The 18,130-nt window shown below is 43.6% G+C and overlaps 1 protein-coding gene across 4 annotated transcripts in view; it reads right to left on the reverse strand.

Annotated features, from left to right (window-relative positions):
- The window catches only part of LOC112068709 (protein dispatched homolog 1), an 85,039-nt gene that overhangs the window by 34,327 nt on the left and 32,582 nt on the right, over positions 1-18,130 (reverse strand). The window contains exon 6 of one of the 4 annotated variants that reach the window (XR_011475209.1): positions 11,390-11,484. The exons of the other annotated variants lie outside the window; for them this stretch is intronic. The gene's annotated coding sequence lies outside the window, so the exon portion shown is untranslated. Of the gene's footprint in view, positions 1-11,389; positions 11,485-18,130 lie in introns of those variants that run through there. 4 annotated transcript variants of the gene reach the window in all.

An 18,130-nucleotide genomic window follows, 5' to 3' on the forward strand; every position in this document is an offset into this window, starting at 1 on the left:
CTTGGTTCTGGGATTTTTGCTCACCGTTCTTTGATCATTTGACCCCACGGGTGAGATCTTGCGTGGAGCCCCCAGATCGAGGGAGATTATCAGTGGTCTTGTATGTCTTCCATTTCCTAATAATTGCTCCCACAGTTGATTTCTCAAACCAAGCTGCTTACCTATTGCAGGTTCAGTCTTCCCAGCCTGGTGCAGGTCTACAATTTTGTTTCTCGGTGTCCTTTGACAGCTCTTTGGTCTTGGCCATAGTGGAGTTTGGAGGTTGTGGACAGGTGTCTTTTATACTGATAACAAGTTCAAACAGGTGCCATTAATACAGTAACGAGTGGAGGACAAGAGAGCCTCTTAACCTCTAACGAGCCTCTACCCCGGGTCCGGGAGCACCCCCCATCCCCCACACACTGATTAGCATAGCTAGCATAGCTTCACAAGTAGATAGTAGCATCTAAATATCATTAAATCACAAGTCCAAGACACCAGATGAAAATACAGATCTTGTGAATAAAGCCACCATTTCAGATTTTTAAAATGTTTTACAGGAAGACAAAATATGTAAATCTATTAGCTAAACACGTTAGCAAAATAACACCACTATTCTAACTCCATCAGTTTCTTACTCCTTCAGGTGCTATCACCAATTCGGCTCAACTAAGATATTGATATCCACTAACCAAGAAAAAAACCTCTTCAGATGACAGTCTGATAACATATTCATGTATAGGAGATTTTTGTGAAAAAAAGTGCATATTTCAGGTAGAAATCACAGTTTACAATTTCACCCACCATCACAAATCGACTAGAATTACTAGATAGAGCAACGTGTATGACCAATTTACTCATCATAAAACATTTCATAAAAATAGACAAAGCATAGCAATGGAAAGACCCAGTTCTTGTGATTCAGACCATATTTCAGATTTTCTAAGCGTTTTTCAGCGAAAACACAATAAATCGATAAGTTAGCATACCACATGTGCAAACGTTACCAGAGCATCTATTTCAGCCAATAGATGCGCTATTAACGTATACGCCAAAATATTAATTTTTTTTAAAATGTGCCAAAAAAATGTCTAAAACCCTGGCTTTCACCCTTTGCATTATGGGTATGTGTGCAAATTGATGAGTGAGGTAAAAAACATAACCAGATCATCCTTGAGCCCAATATAAGCAATAAGCCTATTGTAATTAACGATCATTTCCCACATAAACCTATTCTCTGAAAAAATGCTTCAACACGATGACAGCGCCTGTAACACAGTTTTATCAATATATCAAAGCACTGTATATTTAATACAAAAATAAATGTAGACCAAGCTTAAGTATTCTGAGAAAGCGTGTCCATAATTTAGCGCATTTATACACCATATCAACCCCGATGGATATTATCTACATAGTGAAAGCAATAACTCCAAATTGCAAATTCATCAGCACGCATAAAATAAATGTGCTGAAACTCATCTATACAGCTGTAGTGACCTAGTTTAATGAAAGCCCTAGATCAATACTGGACGTATATAGTCCACAATAGTCTACAGTAGTGCCCTGCGCCTTGACAAGTCCCATACAACTCGCGACAAACACAAAGGCCAAGCCCTACTGGTAATGGCAGACCACTTCTGCCTTCACCCGAATTTATCGATTTGATCATCTATACATGAATCCATATCCTGTTTCATCTACCATTAATACGTACATGCGTCCCCAGACATAACGTGTCTGCCCCCGGTAGAGCTGCAGAGACCATAGATGTTGCGATACGATAACACACACACCATAGGCCTTTATTCCATCATAATATATATATGATGTCAGAGAAACGGCACGATATTTATGAGTGCATTATTAAAATTGTCAGATACCATTTGAGCTGAGTATACATTACCAAATATCATCTATTCTTGGGCAAACAGCTCTGGCTGCACATTCCTGCACACTCCCTCTATAAAGCCTGCCAGTGAGCAATAATAACACCCCTGCTTATTTTATATATATCAACACATCATTTGTCATTCGAGCCCACATATTGTCCGTCCTGCTAATCCACGTTCGAAATCCACCTGCACCCCTAGTGTAACGACCGTCAATTAGCGCTCTCCAACACAAGACAGTTGTTTTCCAAAAATCTTTACACACTCCGATCCCGGATAGACATAATTAAATACTCTCTATCATATATGAATGCCCAACTATATGCAACCTCAACCTGGACACCAGTATAAAGTGACAAACAAAATATACGTTTGCATGAGACAACAAACAACCTATTGAAGATAAAAATTAATTACTCTTTAATCTAGTGTACATGTAAAAACAAACTGATCCTTGGAGCAAATACCTTTATGAATCCAGTGTGCAGAAGACTATCCTAATGGCATGAATTCTCATAGTGAAAACGATTTGAACGCAAACCCAGACACTTCTACCTCGTTAATCTTGTCCTTACAACGCTTCAGTCGCCGTCAGACACGAAAGCACTATAGACAACTGAGACGCATAACCAAGAAATGCTCTAGAGTAACCGAGTTTTGCGTAGTCTATTCAGTGGAAAGAAATAGGGCACAATTCCTGAATTCCCATCGATCCCAATTTAAACCGTCCCATGTTGGATTGAATCTTCGACTGGCCCCTGCCATACGAGTAATCAGGACCACACCAGAGAGAGAAGGCATGACAGCCTAAGAGCCAGCCCTCCGAAATCGGTTCCCCGGGTCCATAGACAATGCGGGAGGAGGCTGGAGCCTTGCTCCCTTAGAAAACATAACGCCCAGGAATCAGGGGTAAAAATTCTGAATCTGCAAACGCCTTCATGAAATGCCTGTTAGAAATGTTCTGTACCACTCAAGACAAGAATATATCGCAAACATTACATAAAAACTAGAAGTGCTTCCTTTTGACGTATCCAGATACCCCAAAATTAGAGCTAGCCAATATTGAGATATGCATTACTATTCCCTAAAGTCGAGGCTAATCGCACGTAATTGTGATAGGACATTGACGCACGACAACGAGTCTATGAACACATCATCCTTGATCCACCAGCAGATACCCATAAACTTTGCCACCTCCGCGGCTAAGCCCCACACTCGCCCTCTACACTAAAATCAACAGGAAGCAAGTTAAAGAGCACAGCCAGATCCCTCTGCCGTCCTGAGAGCCAGCATCATGAGAATCTATGCGTTGTTTTAGGTATGACGAAAGTGCTTATTTCCACGCATGAAGTTAGCGAAGTAAATGTTCTCTATGAATACAAAATCCTCTCTTGGCCATATGCTATTTCTGCCACTGCTATGTTCCTTACCTCTATTTTGTGCGGACGATATGTAAAAAAATGTCTCTGAAACTCTGATCTTGTCTACACCAACACGCAATCCTCCTCCTGGGTTTTTCCACACGGGGGGACCTAGTGAATGACCTGCAGAGAGCTGGGACCAAAGTAACAAAGCCTACCATCAGTAACACACTACGCCGCCAGGTAGAAGGACAACCATCTCTGCAGCACTCTACCAATTAGGCCTTTTTATGGTAGAGTGGCCAGACGGAAGCTACTCCGCAGTAAAAGGCACATGCCAGCATGCTTGTTGTTGTCCAAAAGGCACCTAAAAACTCTCAGACCATGAGAAACAAGATTATCTCATCTGATGAAACCAAGATTGAATTCTTTGGCCTGAATGCCAAGCGTCACGCCTGGAGGAAATCTGGCACCATCCCTATGGTGTAGCATGGTGGTGTCAGCATCATGTGGTGGGGATGTTTTTCAGTTGCAGGGACTGAGAGACTAGTCAAGATCGAGGGAAAGATGAACTGAGCAAAGTACAAAATGATGAAAACCTGCTCCAGAGCGCTCACGACCTCAGACTGGGGCGAAGGTTCCCCTTTCAACAGGACAATGACCCCAAGCACACTGCCAAGACAAAGTAAAAGTGGCTTCAGGACAAATTCCTGAATGTCCTTGAGTGGCTCAGCCAGAGACTGGACAATCACTTTTTATAGCTACTGTTTACAGGCCTCTTGGGCCATATACAGCATTCCTCAATGAGTTCCTTGAATTTCTAATCGGACCTTGTAGTCATGGCAGATAATATTCACATTATTGGTGACTTTAATATTCACATGGGAAAATCTACAAACCCACTCCAAAAGGCTTTCGGAGCCATCATCGACTCAGTGGGTTTTGTCCAACATGTCTCCGGACCTACTCACTGCCACAGTCATACTCTGGACCTAGCTTAGTCCCGTGGAATAAATATTGTGGATCTTAATGTTTTTCCTCATAATCCTGGACTATCAGACCACCATTTTATTACGTTTGAAAATCGTAACAAATAATCTACTCAGACCCCAACCAAGGGCCATCAAAAGCTGTGCTATAAATTCTCGGACAACCCAAAGATGCCCTTCCAGACTCCCTCCACCTACCCAAGAACGTCAGGGTACAAAAACCGGTTAACCACCTAACTGAGGAACTCAATTTAACCTTGCGTAATACCCTAGATGCAGTCGCACCCCTAAAATCAAAAAACATGTCATAAGAAACTATCATCTCCCTGGTATACCGAAAATACCCGAGCCCTGAAGCAAGCTTCCAGAAAATTGGAACCGAAATGGCACTACACCAAACTGGAAGTCTTACGACTAGCTTGGAAAGACAGTACCTGTGCAGTATCAAAGACTGTCTGATCATCCTATTTTTCCAACTTAATTGAGGAGAATAAGAACAATCCAAAATGTATTTTTGATACTGTCGCAAAGCTAACTAAAAAGCAGCATTCCCTAAGAGGATGGCTTTCAGTTCAGCAGTGATAAATTCATTAACTTCTTTGATGAAAAGATAATGATAATTAGAAAGAAAATTATGGACTCCTCTTTAAATCTGGCTATTTCTCCAAAGCTCAGTTGTCCTGAGTCTGCACAACACTTCCTGGACCTAGGATCAAGGGAGACACTCAAGTTTTTAATACTATATCTCTTGACACATTGATGAAAACAGTTATGGCCTCTAGACCTTCAAGCTGCATACTGGAGCCTATTACAACTAAACTACTGAAAGAGCGGCTTCCTGTGCTTGGCCCGCCTATGTTGAACATAATAAATGGCTCCCTATCCACCGGATGTGTACCAAACTCCCTAAAAGTGGCAGTAATAAAGCCTCTCCTGAAAAAGCCAAACCTTGACCCAGAAAATACAAAATACTAAATCAGCCTATATCGAATCTCCCATTCGTCTCAAAACGTTTTGAAAAATCTGTTGCACAGCAAATCACTGCCTTCCTGAAGACAAACAATGTATACGAAATGCTTCAGTCTGGTTTTAGACCCCCATCATAGCACTGAGACTGCAATCAAAAGGGGTAAATTACCTTTTAATGTTGTCAGACCAAGGCTCTGCATTTGTCCTCGTGCTCCTTGACCTTAGTGCTGCTTTTGATACCATCGATCACCACATTCTTTTGGAGAGATTGGAAATCCAAATCGGTCGACACGGACTAGTTCTGGCCTGGTTTAGATCTGTCAGAAAGACATCAGTTTGTCTCTGTGGATGGTTCGTCCTCTGACAAATCAACTGTAAATTTCGGTGTTCCTCAAGGTTCCGTTGTAGGACCACTATTTTTTTATTTATTATTATTTAATTGAATACCCGAAACATACAATATACTTGCAGTGAAGCTGCTCAACAACTACACCATAAAAGTCATCCAATAGACTCCCATTCAGAGCGACACCTAGAAGCATCCAGGGTCAATGCCCTGCTCAAGGGCACATTGACAGTTCTCCCACCAGGCCAAAAAACGTGAACCCAAACCCTCCAAAATCCCCCCACAGTTCCCCAATAGCTGTCCCTCAACCATTCGAGACCCCTCCCACAGTCCCCCCCCCCCAAGAAAAGAACATTAATACAATTAATTCCATTCCGCACCCTATATATTTATATATAAATAATTTTAAAAACAATATATATATATATATATATATATATATATATATATATATATATACACACACACAAATAAAAAGGACATCAAGGACAACTAAAATCATACCAGCAATGCCAACTGTATATGTTTGTGTGCATGTCTGGCATTATTACATGTATATGTGCGTTTATTTGAATGAGAGTGTGTGTATATGCATGTGTACAAACACCTGCACGGCATCAGCCTCAGGCAAACCGGCATTCGCTGTAAAAACACTGCCACTCAGTGTCATTCAAACATACTTTTTATTCTGTTTTATTTTTTACTTTTATCTTTGACCATCTTTAGGACCACTATTGTTTTCACTATATATTTTACTTCTTGGTGATGTCAATCGGAAAAATAATCTTAACTTTCACTAATATGCGGACAATACACAGCTGTACATTTCGATGAAACATGGTGAAGCCTGTGTTTCAGACATAAGGAAGTGGATGGCGGCAAATGTTTACTTTTAAAATCGGACAAAACAGAGATGCTAGTTCTAGGTCCCAAGAAACAAAGAGATCTTCTGTTGGATCTGATAATTAATCTTGATGGTTGTAAAGTCGTCTCAAATAAAACTGTTAAAGACCTCTGCGTTACTCTGGACCCGGATCTCTCTTTTGACGAACATATCAAGACTGTTTCAAGGACAGCTATTTTCCATCTACGTAACATTGCAAAAATCTGAAAATTTCGGTCTAAAATTGAAGCAGAAAAATGTATCCATGCTTTTGTCACTTCTAGATTAGACTACTGCAATGCTCTACTTTCCGGCTACCCAGAAAAAAAACACTAAATAAACTTCAATTAGTGCGCCACACGGTTGCTAGAATCTTAACTAGAACCAAAAAATGTGATCATATTACTCCAGTGCTAGCCTCTCTACACTGGCTTCATGTTAAGGTTAAGGCTGATTTCAAGGTTTTACTGCTAACCTACGAAGCATTACATGGGCTTGCTCCTACCCATCTTTCCGATTTGGTCCTGCCATACATACCTACACGTACACTACGGTCACAAGACGCAGGCCTCCTTATTGTCCCTAGAATGTCGAAGCAAACAGCTGGAGGCAGTGGTTTCTCCTATAGAGGTCCATTTTTATGGAATGGTCTGCCTATCCATGTGAGAGACGCAGACTCGGTCTCGACCATTAAGTCTTTATTGGAGACTCATCTCTTCAGTAGGTCCTATGATTGAGTGTAGTCTGGTCCAGGGGTGTGAAGGTGAACGAAAAGGCACTGGAGCAACGAACCGCCCTTGCTGTCTCCGCCTGGCCGGTTCCCCTCTCTCCACTGTGATTCTCTGCATCTAACCCTGGGTTGAGTCACTGACGTGATCTTCCTGTCTGGGTTGGCGCCACCCTCAGATTCATGCAGTGGGGGAGATCTTCGTGGGCTATGCTCAGCCTTGTCTCAGGGTAGTAAATAGGTGGTTTGAAGATATCCCTCCAGTGATGTGGGGGCTGTGCTTTGGCAAAGTGGGTTGGGTTATATCCTACCTGGTCTGGGGGTATTGTCGGACGGGGCCACAGTGTCTCCCAACCCCTCCTGTCTCAGCCTCCAGTATTTATGCTGCAATAGTTTGTGTGTCGTGGGGCTAGTGTCAGTCTGTTATATCTGTAGTATTTCTCATGTCTTATCCAGTGTCCTGTGTAAATTTAAGTATGCTCCCTCTAATTCTCTCTCTATCTCTCTCTTTGTCGGAGGACCTGAGCCCTAGGACCATGCCTCAACACTACCTGGCCTGATGACTCCTTGCTGTCCCCAGTCCACCTGGTCGTGCTGCTGCTCCAGTTTCAACTGTTCTGCCTGCGGCTATGGAACCCTTACCCGTTCACAGGACGTGCTACCTTGTTCCGGACCTGCGGTTTTCGACTCTCTACCGCACCTGCTGTCTAACTCTAAATGATCTGCTATGAAAAGCCAACTGACATTTACTACTGAGGTGCTGACCTGTTACACCCTCTATAACCACAGTGATTATTATTATTTGACCCTGCTGGTCATCTATGAACATCTTGGTCATGTACTGTTATAATCTCCACCCGGCACAGCCAGAAGAGGACTGGCTACCCCTCAGAGCCTGGTTCCTCTCTAGATTTTTTCCTAGGTTCCTGCCTTTCTTGGGAGTTTTTCCTAGCCACCGTGCTTCTACATCTGCATTGCTTGCTGTTTGGGGTTTTAGGCTGGGTTTCTATACAGCACTTTGTGACATCGGCTTTAAAAAGGGCTTAATAAATATATTTGATTGATTGATTGAACTCTGTAGGAGATTTTTTTGCAGCCAATCCTCATTCTGGGGGAGAAGAAGCTCAAATACAGGATCTTTCCATCAGTTGGCCTGCCTGTTTTCTGGGACCTGTGTTGTTGCAGCCAATCGCAGTGACAGCCATCCCATGATGTAAGAAGGGCTTTATAAATACATTTGATTAATTGAATGATTGACTTGAACCCGATCTAACATCTCTGGAGAGACCTGAAAATARCTGTGCAGCAACACTCCCCTTCTAATCTGACCGAGCTTGAGAGGATATGCAGAGAAGAATGGGAGAAACTCCTCAAATACAGGTGTGCCAAGCTTGTAGCGTCATACCCAAAAAGACTCGATGCTGTAATTGCTGCCAAAGGTTCTTCAACAAAGTACTGAGTAAAGGGTCTGAATACTTGTGTAAATGTGATATTTCAGTTTTTTTTATTTTTATAAATGTGCAAAAATGTCTAAAAACCTGGTTTCACTTTGCCATTATGGGGTATTGTGTGCAAATTGATGAGGGGGAAAAAACGATTTAATACATTTTAGAATAAGGCTGTAACGTCACAAAATGTGGAAAAAGTCAAGGGGTCTGAATACAAAGGCACTGTATATTWMAAAAAAAATGTGCCTCACAATGTGCCTCAGGTACTCATCACAGTATTTTTGTGCATTCAAATTGCTATCGATAAAATGCAATTGTGTTGGTTGTCCATAGCTTATGCCTGCCTATACCATAACCCCACCGCCACCATGGGGCACTCTGTTCACAATGTTGACATCAGAAAATCGTTCGTCCATATGACTACATACACGTGGTCTGCGGTTGTGAGGCTGGTTGGACATACTGCCAAATTCTCTAAAATKATGTTGGAGGAGGCTTATGGTAGAGCAATTAATATAAAATTCTCTGGCAACAGCTCTGGTGGACATTCCTGCACACTCCCTCAAAACTTCAGTGACAAAACTGCACATTTTAGTGTGGCCTTTTATTGTCCCCAGCACAAGGTGCACCTGTGTAAGGATCATGTTGTTCAATCAGATTTTTTATATGTCACACCTGTCAGGTGGATGGATCTTGACAAATGAGAAATGCTCACTAACAGGGATGTAAACAAATTTGTGCACAAAACTTGAAGGAAATAAACTTTTTGTGTGTATGGAACATTTCTGGCATATTTTATTTCAGCTCATGAAACATGGGACCAACACTTTACATGTTACGTTTAGGTCGCTCAGAGCACTAGAAAACTGAGACTGGCACTACAAATGATAGAGCAGAGTGACAGTGGAAGGAAGGAGTCCGTCCATGTTGTTTGATCTTGGGCTTGCTGAGATGCTAACGAAGGGCTGAGACAGACAGGGCAGTCCAGCCGACCGGGGAGGGGGAGGAGGCTGGGGTTTGCTGGTGGGGGTAATGGAAAGAGACTCTTTGAGGAGCCCAAATGTAGCATTTGTTCATCAGGTCGGCTAAGCCTTTGAGGAATTGCCCAAACACAGGCAAAGCTTTCCAGAGTCAAACTTCCCCCTAGCCCCTGCTCTACAAACACAGGACAGGGCAGCTCCTCTCCGGCCTCTGAGGGGAAGGATAGGGGGTGGGAGGATGTCTGTCAAACTCTGGCCTCCGCTAGCTACCTTTTTGGGACGAGGATGTAAAATGTCTCTGGGACCCTCTGATTCCACAGCAGGTAAATCACACAGCACCGGATACAGAGAGGAAAAAACTCGCAGTGAGATCACACACCACTGTCAAAATACTGTCAGAGCGCAAAATGACTGGAATTATGGATAATAAAGGTACACACATCCAAAAACAATAACATACAAAAAGTGGCTTTGACTCATGTCAGCATGTCAAGGCTAGGAGTGAAGACATGAACAGGAACCTCTCCCAACTTTCAGCATCATGCACTCTATAACATCACCACCTCAATTTACAATATTGTCTTATTTCAGTGGGGTTTTCAACACAGGTTGTGCAAAAGTAATGCTGGACGTGGGCCCACCGTACTGCGACACAAACTCTACCTTATGGTTCCTCTCCCTCTCACCAGAGCGAGACGTGTCCAAGAACTCTTGGCAGCCCGGCATCGGTCCGGTCTCTGTGCCAACACAAATGGAGTGACTTCATCCTGTGTCATCTCACTCAGCGGCCCAAGGACAAGTGGGCTTTCTGGGGCCGGGACGGAGTGGGGAAGGCGGGGGTGTATTAGCCCCACTAATGGGACTGGTTCTAGGAGGGTTGGGGCAGAGTGGAGCGGCTGGCATCATGCTCCCTACGGAGGGGAGTACACCAGTGAGACGGGGCTTAGGCCTCCGCAGCTGCTCCCCCAGAAAAGAAAAATACAAAAATGTGTCGACATTTGAACACAAAGAGCATTTCACATCTCTCTCGTTCCCTTGTTGTTTTTTTACACGTAAAGTGCAGACCCAGTTATTGGATCTGTTCACGGCTAAGTAATAATACTAATATACACCTTAAGGCCAGTACAGAACAGTGCATTAACCTTTCCCAGAGTGAGTGAGTAATGGCCCTCAGCCTTTWGATTTTTTTTGCTCTTGGCAGCAAACCAGCTATACGTTGTTAAGAGGGTTTTGTAAAGAATGGCAACCAATGTCAAAAGTTGGTCTGAGACTGGTCTAATTACGCTTTTACGGGCACTCTGCGCACTTTATGATTGGCTATAGGCCCAAGTGGATTTATTTACCATTCTTTCCAAGATAAACAATTTTACACAGGTGAATATCTTAAGTGGTTCCAAATAAAAACCAGTCCAGCCCTGGAGGCACACCGCTTCCCTCTTTATAGCTTCTGATGATCGCTGCCATATGCTAATGGGCTAGTGTCGCAAGTTTGATAGAACAAACCTTTACAATTCTTCCCCTAACAAGCTGAAGAATCCAACAACAGAATGACTGTATACAAGTTAGGCCCATCAAGAAATGATTATAGAATATAGACCATTTTCTCAAATGTTCTCCCGTTCTCTCTCAATCAGGATGATTTCTGTGGTGAGGGGTGAATTCATGAATGTAAACCAAAGTGTGTGTGTGTGTGTGTGTGTGTGTGTGTGGAGGGGGACAAGAGTAGCAGCAGAGAGACATGGGAACGCAGCAGTCACTGACACCAGCAGGCCACATGATAAATGTGAGCTTTAACAAATGTAGACTATAAATACTCACGTGTGTACTCATGACTGTCACACGTACATGTGGCCCTGATACTGTAGGTGGAGGGTGTGTTTGGAAGGAGGGGGGGAGCTCATCTAAGTCCCTATCTGTAAAAAAATAAATAAAAAAAAAGTCACTGACTGTGGGAACTTTTCCTGACAGCCCATCCACTTAACACAGCATCTGAAACGCTGGTGCCCCGGGCCTCAAAACAAATAGTACAAATAGTAATAGGAAACTGATACAGTACCAGGAGCCCAGAAGAAAGAGGCCTGAGAGCTACACGTATCTCCTCACAACTCCCTGTGTTTGTGTAGAACGCCCCGACCCATCCATCCACTTCACAGCATCAGGGTACGAAGCAGACATGGACATACTTTTATATACTTCTAGTATATAGCGGACACCCCTTCAAATGAGTGGATTCGGCTATTTCAGCCACACCCATTGCTGACAGGTGTATAAAATCAAGCACACAGCCATGCTCCATAGACAAACATTGGCAGTTGAATGGCCTTACTGAAGAGCTCAGTGACTTWCAATGTGGCACCGTCATAGTTTGGTGGAGGAGGAATAATGGWCTGGGGCTGTTTTTCATGATTCGGGCTAGGCCAATTAGTTCCAGTGAAGGGAAATCTTAACGCGACAGCATTCAATGACATTTTAGATGATTCTGTGTTTCCAACTTTGTGGCAACCGTTTGGGGAAGGCCCTTTACTGTTTCAGCATGACAATGCCCCCGTGCACAAAGCAAGGTCCAAACGTAAATGGTTTGTCGAGTTCAATGTGGAAGAACTTGACTGGCCTGCACAGAGTCCTGACCTCAACTACATCGAACAGCTTTGGGATGAACTGGAACGCCGACTGCGAGCCAGGCCTAAACGCCCAACATCAGTACCCGACWTCACTAATGCTCTTGTGGCTGAATGGAAGCAAGTCCCCKCAGCAATGTTCCAACATCTAAAGGAAAGCCTTCCCAGAAGAGTGGAGGCTGTTATAGCAGCAAAGGGGGGACCAACTCCATATTAATGCCCATGAYTTTGTAATGAGATGTTCGACGAGCAGGTGTCCACACACCTATGGTCATGTAGTGTATGAGGGTATGTTTGTGTATGTAAGAGAGCATGTATATGCATACTTATAGGGGTGAAGGTCTGTTTGTCATTTTTCTTTTACGTGAGAAAACAAGCTGTTATTATTATTATTATAAAAAGGGTGGGTACAGCTTTTTGGCATTTCCAAGAGCAAAATATAAGATCTTAAAAATGAAAACTGGAAAGCCGTCCAGTTCCTAGTCTTTATTAGACAGCTGTATATGTGCATAAATATTTATAAACAGTGAAATATGGCAGTAAAATGGATGGAGCAGGAAAAACACCCCGCCCAGAGAAAATGGGGCCTTGCTACAGAACCTGGATCAATCTCCAGCCCATTAAAAGAAGTGGGAAATTATTAGTGACAGGCTTAKTGAATTACATCATGCTTTGGGTCAACAGGCCTCCCTTAAAGGCATTACAACGAGGGGGCGCTTTTTTCCTTTCACAGGCCTGTGTCATATGTATATACACACACACACACACACACACTCGCAACTACACATCCATAATCGAACACACACGCAAACACAGGGAGAATGTTAAGGAACAAGTGAAGGAGAGTGGTTCATAAACCACTGGCTGGCTGCCTGGCACAGCCGTGGGCCTGCAACCCTTTAGTACTCACTCAGCTACATACTCAGCCCATTAGTCTGCTAGAGCAGCACGACCAACACCGCTTTAACTTGACCAATTAAAACACACCCAATAGAAACCCAGAGACAGATTGCCAGCCTGTTGTTTTCCATATTGATCCTGTTTGTTTGTTTCATTCATTTCCCATTGAAGTGTTGATTCCTACTCACTCCTATTCATTCTAACCACGACTTATTGTTTGTTTGGAGTGTTGGAAGATTATCGCCAGTGATGACTGGTCTTTGCACTCTGTTCCATGATGCAAATACATCATTAATAACTTAACATTAAAGTTATATCATTGGAAAAGACGGTTGCTGGAGCTTTTTCTAATACCATCTACTACGCCGTGTCAAAATGTCCCTCCTGCCCCCCCCCCCTGTGTCAGTGGGAGAAGTGAGCTTTCCCAGTGTTGAGAGGCTCAGTGACCCTGGACTGGGCTCTCTCTGCCGTGGCAGCCGTAATCGTGCCAGCCAGAATGATTCGGGAGTGGGGGGCCAGGCCCATTCATCCCAGCACACTATGTTTTGTTGAAGCACTTCACACCTTTGGAGGAGTAATTATGGCAGTAAATGACGAGGATTTACGAGTTACAGTAAATCACAGTGTTGATCCCATGCTTCTCTCCCTGGCCAGGGAACAGCCTTCGCACAGTGCGCCCTACGCCGGCCTGCAGTCCTCTAGGCTGTTAATGTCAGTCACAAAGGTGGTGCACGGGAGACAAAACCTACTTTAAGCCCTTTCTAATGGAACCCGGCAGAGGCCTTTAGACTGCAAAACCCCTTTTTCATTGTGTGGGCATTAAGTGAGATGTAGTACTGTACAAAGGTTTACAAGCAACTAATCTAATGTAGGATAGAAGAGTGTGGGGGAGGGGGTAGTGAGAAAGGAAATTCAGAGCGTGTCTAAAGGAAGGCTGGTAACTTGGCTTGTAAAAAAGACAAACACACACACACACACACACGTCAGTGTTAGAATGTCAAAGAGGGGGGTAAAAGAACAGAATAAAATGTGTGCCATAATGGAGTTGAAGTAGTTTTCCAAACAAAGGAGAGAGAGCGCTGACAGAAAGGATGTCTGATCACTTCAACAGTGTGAAGCATCTTAAATGTACGCTATCGTTCAAAAGTTCAGGGTCACTTAGAAATCTCCTTGTTTTTTAAAGAAAAGCACATTATTTGTCCATTAAAATAACATAAAATTGATCAGAAATACAGTGTAGACATTGTTAATGTTGTAAATGACTATTGTAGCGGGAAACGGCTGATTTTTAATGGAATATCTACATAGGCGTACAGAGGCCCATTATCAGCAACCATCACTCCCATGTTCCAATGGCACGTTGTGTTAGCTAATCCAAGTTTATAATTGTAAAAGGCTAATTGATCATTAGAAAACCCTTTTGCAATTATGTTAGCACAGCTGAAAACTGTTGTTCTGATTAAAGAAGAAATAAAACTGGCCTTCTTTAGACTAGTTGAGTATCTGGAGCATCAGCATTTGTGGGTTCGATTACAGGCTCCAAATGGCCAGAAACAAAGAACTTTCTTCTGAAACTCGTCAGTCTATTCTTGTTTTGAGAAATTAAGGCTATTCCATGCGAGGAATTGCCAAGAAACTGAAGATCTCGTACATTGCTGTGTACTACTCCCTTCACAGAACAGCGCAAACTGGCCCTAACCAGAATAAAAAGAGTGGGAGGCCCCGGTGCACAACTGAGCAAGAGGACAAGTACATTAGAGTGTCTAGTTTGAGAAACAGATGCCTCACAAGTCCTCAAATGGCAGCTTCATTAAATAGTACCCGCAAAACACCAGTCTCAACGTCAACAGTGAAGAGGCGACTCTGGGATGCTGGCCTTCTAGGCAGAGTTCCTCTGTCCAGTGGCTGTGTTCTTTTGCTCATCTTAATCTTTTCTTCTTATTGGCCAGTCAGATATGGCTTTTTCTTTGCAACTGTTTTTCTTTGCAACTCTAGACACTCTAATTTCTAAGTGACACCAAACCTTTGAACGGTAGTGTATGTTTAGATAAAAAGTATCCTTAGTGGCTGATCTGGGTTCTAGTGAAAAACCAGCTCTAGAAATGAGTCTTCAGCATGAGAGATTCCTTTCCCCTGAAAACACCCTCCTCCAGATTTAGCCAACTAGTTCCCCCTCTGCCAAATGTCCCTTTAGCCATGAGTTCTGATGAAAGTCTCATTCTCTCCCTGGCCGAGCCATTGTTGTGCGGCCTGCTAAATATTTACTCTTCCCAGCTTTCTGAGAGAAGGGATGAGGAGAGGGGCCCTTTGTACAGGAGGGGTCAGAGACACAGAGCTGGTCCTTCCTGGCACCAGGATCAGGCATCCTCTACTATCAATTACCCCATTTAAACCAGAGGCACAGGCTCTCTGGGAGAGAGACTAGGAGAGGGGAACCCCTTTGAGAGCTGTTTACATGGGACCACCAGCGGAACTGCCACCACAATAGACCAAAAATGAGCCAAAACAACAGCCAAAATGAACTACAGGGCAGAGTATTACCTCTAGTTATGAATAGCCTACATCGGGCCTTTGGTGAAACCTTTCTGGCAGCAAGGAACCCAACTCCTCCAATTTGCTATTGATAATCAATAAGAGAAATGAAAACTCCAATCAGTGAGCAACCAGGAGTTTCAGAGTTAGGGCCTCTGTCACTGAACAAATATACACACACTATACCTGCCTATGGTCGAGTCAGTTGTGAGGTGTCAAACCCAGATGGTTTGCTGTTCAGAATGGGGTCATTAATGAGTAGTGACTGAGCATTAGGTAAAATAATCTCCTGCTAGGGTTGAATCATTCATGAGGCGGGTATAAATGTAGAATATTCATTTGATCACCTTGTTGTTGCAGGAAATGTAAACTGGTAGTTTATTATCTTTTTTGTTGTTGTTCTTCTACCCCTTTTTTCTCCCCAATTTCATGATATTCAATTGGTAGTTACAGTCTTGTCCCATCGCTGCAACTCCTACGGACTTGGGAGAGGAGAAGGTCGAGAGCCATGCGTCCCCCGAAACACAACCCTGCCAAGCCGCACTGCTTCTTGACACACTGCTCACTTAACCCAGAAGCCAGCCGCACCAATGTGTCAGAGGAAACAATGTCAGCTTTCAGGCGCCAGGCCCGCCACAAGGAGTCGCTAGAGCGCGATGCGACAAGGAAATCCCGACAGCCAAACCCTCCCCTAACCCGGGCATTTCTCAGCCAACTGTGCGCCGCCTCATGGTTCTCCCGGTCACGGACGGCTGTGACACAGTCTGGGATCGAACCCATTGCTGTAGTGACTCCTCAAGCACTGCGATACAGTGCCTTAGACCGCTGAACCACTGGGGAGGTGTATTCAAGGTTTTAAAGGGCTTTCTCTTCTAAAGGGCTTCCTCCAGTATTTATTCTGCAGTAGTTTATGTGTCGGGGGGCTAGGGTCAGTTGGTTATACCTGGAGTACTTCTCCTATCTTATCCAGTGTCCTGTGTGAATTTAAGTATGCTCTCTCTAATTCTCTCGTTCTCTCTTTCTTTCTCTCTCTCGGAGAACCTGAGCCCTAGGACCATACGTCACGGCAAACGCGGGCATGATGACTCCTTGCTGTCCCCAGTCGCCTGGCCTTGCTGCTATTCCAGTTTCAGCTGTTCTGCCTGCGGTTATGGAACCCCTACCTGTCCCAGACTGCTGTTTTGAACTCTTAATGATCGGCTATGAAAAGCCAACTGATATTTATTCCTGATTATTATTTGACCATGCTTGTCATTTATGAACATTTTGAAAATCTTGGCTCTCTCTAATTCTCTCTCTCGGAGGACCTGAGCCTAGGACACCATACGTCAGGACTACCGGGCATGATGACTCCTTGCTGTCCCCAGTCCACCTGGCCTTGCTGCTATTCCAGTTTCCAACTGTTCTGCCTGCGGTTATGGAACCGCCACCTGTCCCAGACCTGCTATTTTCAACTCTTAATGATCGGCTATGAAAAGCCAACTGAAAATTATTCATGATTATTATTTGACCATGCTTGTCACTTATGAACATTTTGAACATCTTGGCATAGTTCTGTTATAATCTCCACCCGGCACAGCCAGAAGAGGACTGGCCACCCCTCATAGCCTGGTTCCTCTCTAGGTTTCTTCCTAGGTTTTGGCCTTTCTAGGAGTTTTTTCCTAGCCACCGTGCTTCTACACCTGCATTGCTTGCTGTTTGGGGTTTTAGGCTGGGTTTCTGTACAGCACTTCGAGATATTAGCTGATGTACGAAGGGCTATACAAAATAAACTTGATTTGATTTGATTCTAAAGTTTGTCATTTATAATGTCAGACTTGATTTCCCCAAACGAAAAATGTATCAACCCCTACAAAAATGGCCATTAATTATAATCCACACAATAATTCACATTTCCTGTTGCTGCAGGATTATTTTCCTGCTGTGAGAAAAATGTAAATCCTACACCTGTATTCTTTGTGGATTTCAATGTGTCAAAGCAGAGAGGAGCTTTCTCAAAACATAATCTACAAGTGCATTGAGGAAAGTATCAAAATCGACAGATAATAAACTTTAAGTAGCCTAATACAACATTTTCCTCCAAAGCTGCCACAAATGAGCACTAACAAACTGCTCATCCCTCAGGTCGTTGCCAAAAGGATTCTTCATCGCTGGCCACAAAAGTGCTTGAGGGCTTAGTACTGTAGATAAACATTTCAACCCCTTCATTAAGGTAATAAACCAGTGTATTACCTGAGGCCTTAGATGATGGAGCCGTTTACAATGCTAAATGATCAAAGCCGTTCCTCGCCGAGACTGCTGGCTTGCCAGAATGTTGCACTTTATAATCAGTGCCTCTCTTCACAGTCAGACGAGACGGTCAACACAGCTGCTAGATTCCCTCGCAGGCGGCAGTCATATTTTGACTCGGCGAGCTGCACCGCAACCCCCACCTACGTACACCCCCAACTCCTTACCCCCCACCAGTTTTGTCTTATGTGGACCTTATTAAGAGCAGAATCATTGCAGC

Source organism: Salvelinus sp. IW2-2015, unplaced genomic scaffold, assembly GCF_002910315.2.
Source record: "Salvelinus sp. IW2-2015 unplaced genomic scaffold, ASM291031v2 Un_scaffold655, whole genome shotgun sequence".
Classification (NCBI taxonomy): Eukaryota; Metazoa; Chordata; class Actinopteri; order Salmoniformes; family Salmonidae; genus Salvelinus; species Salvelinus sp. IW2-2015.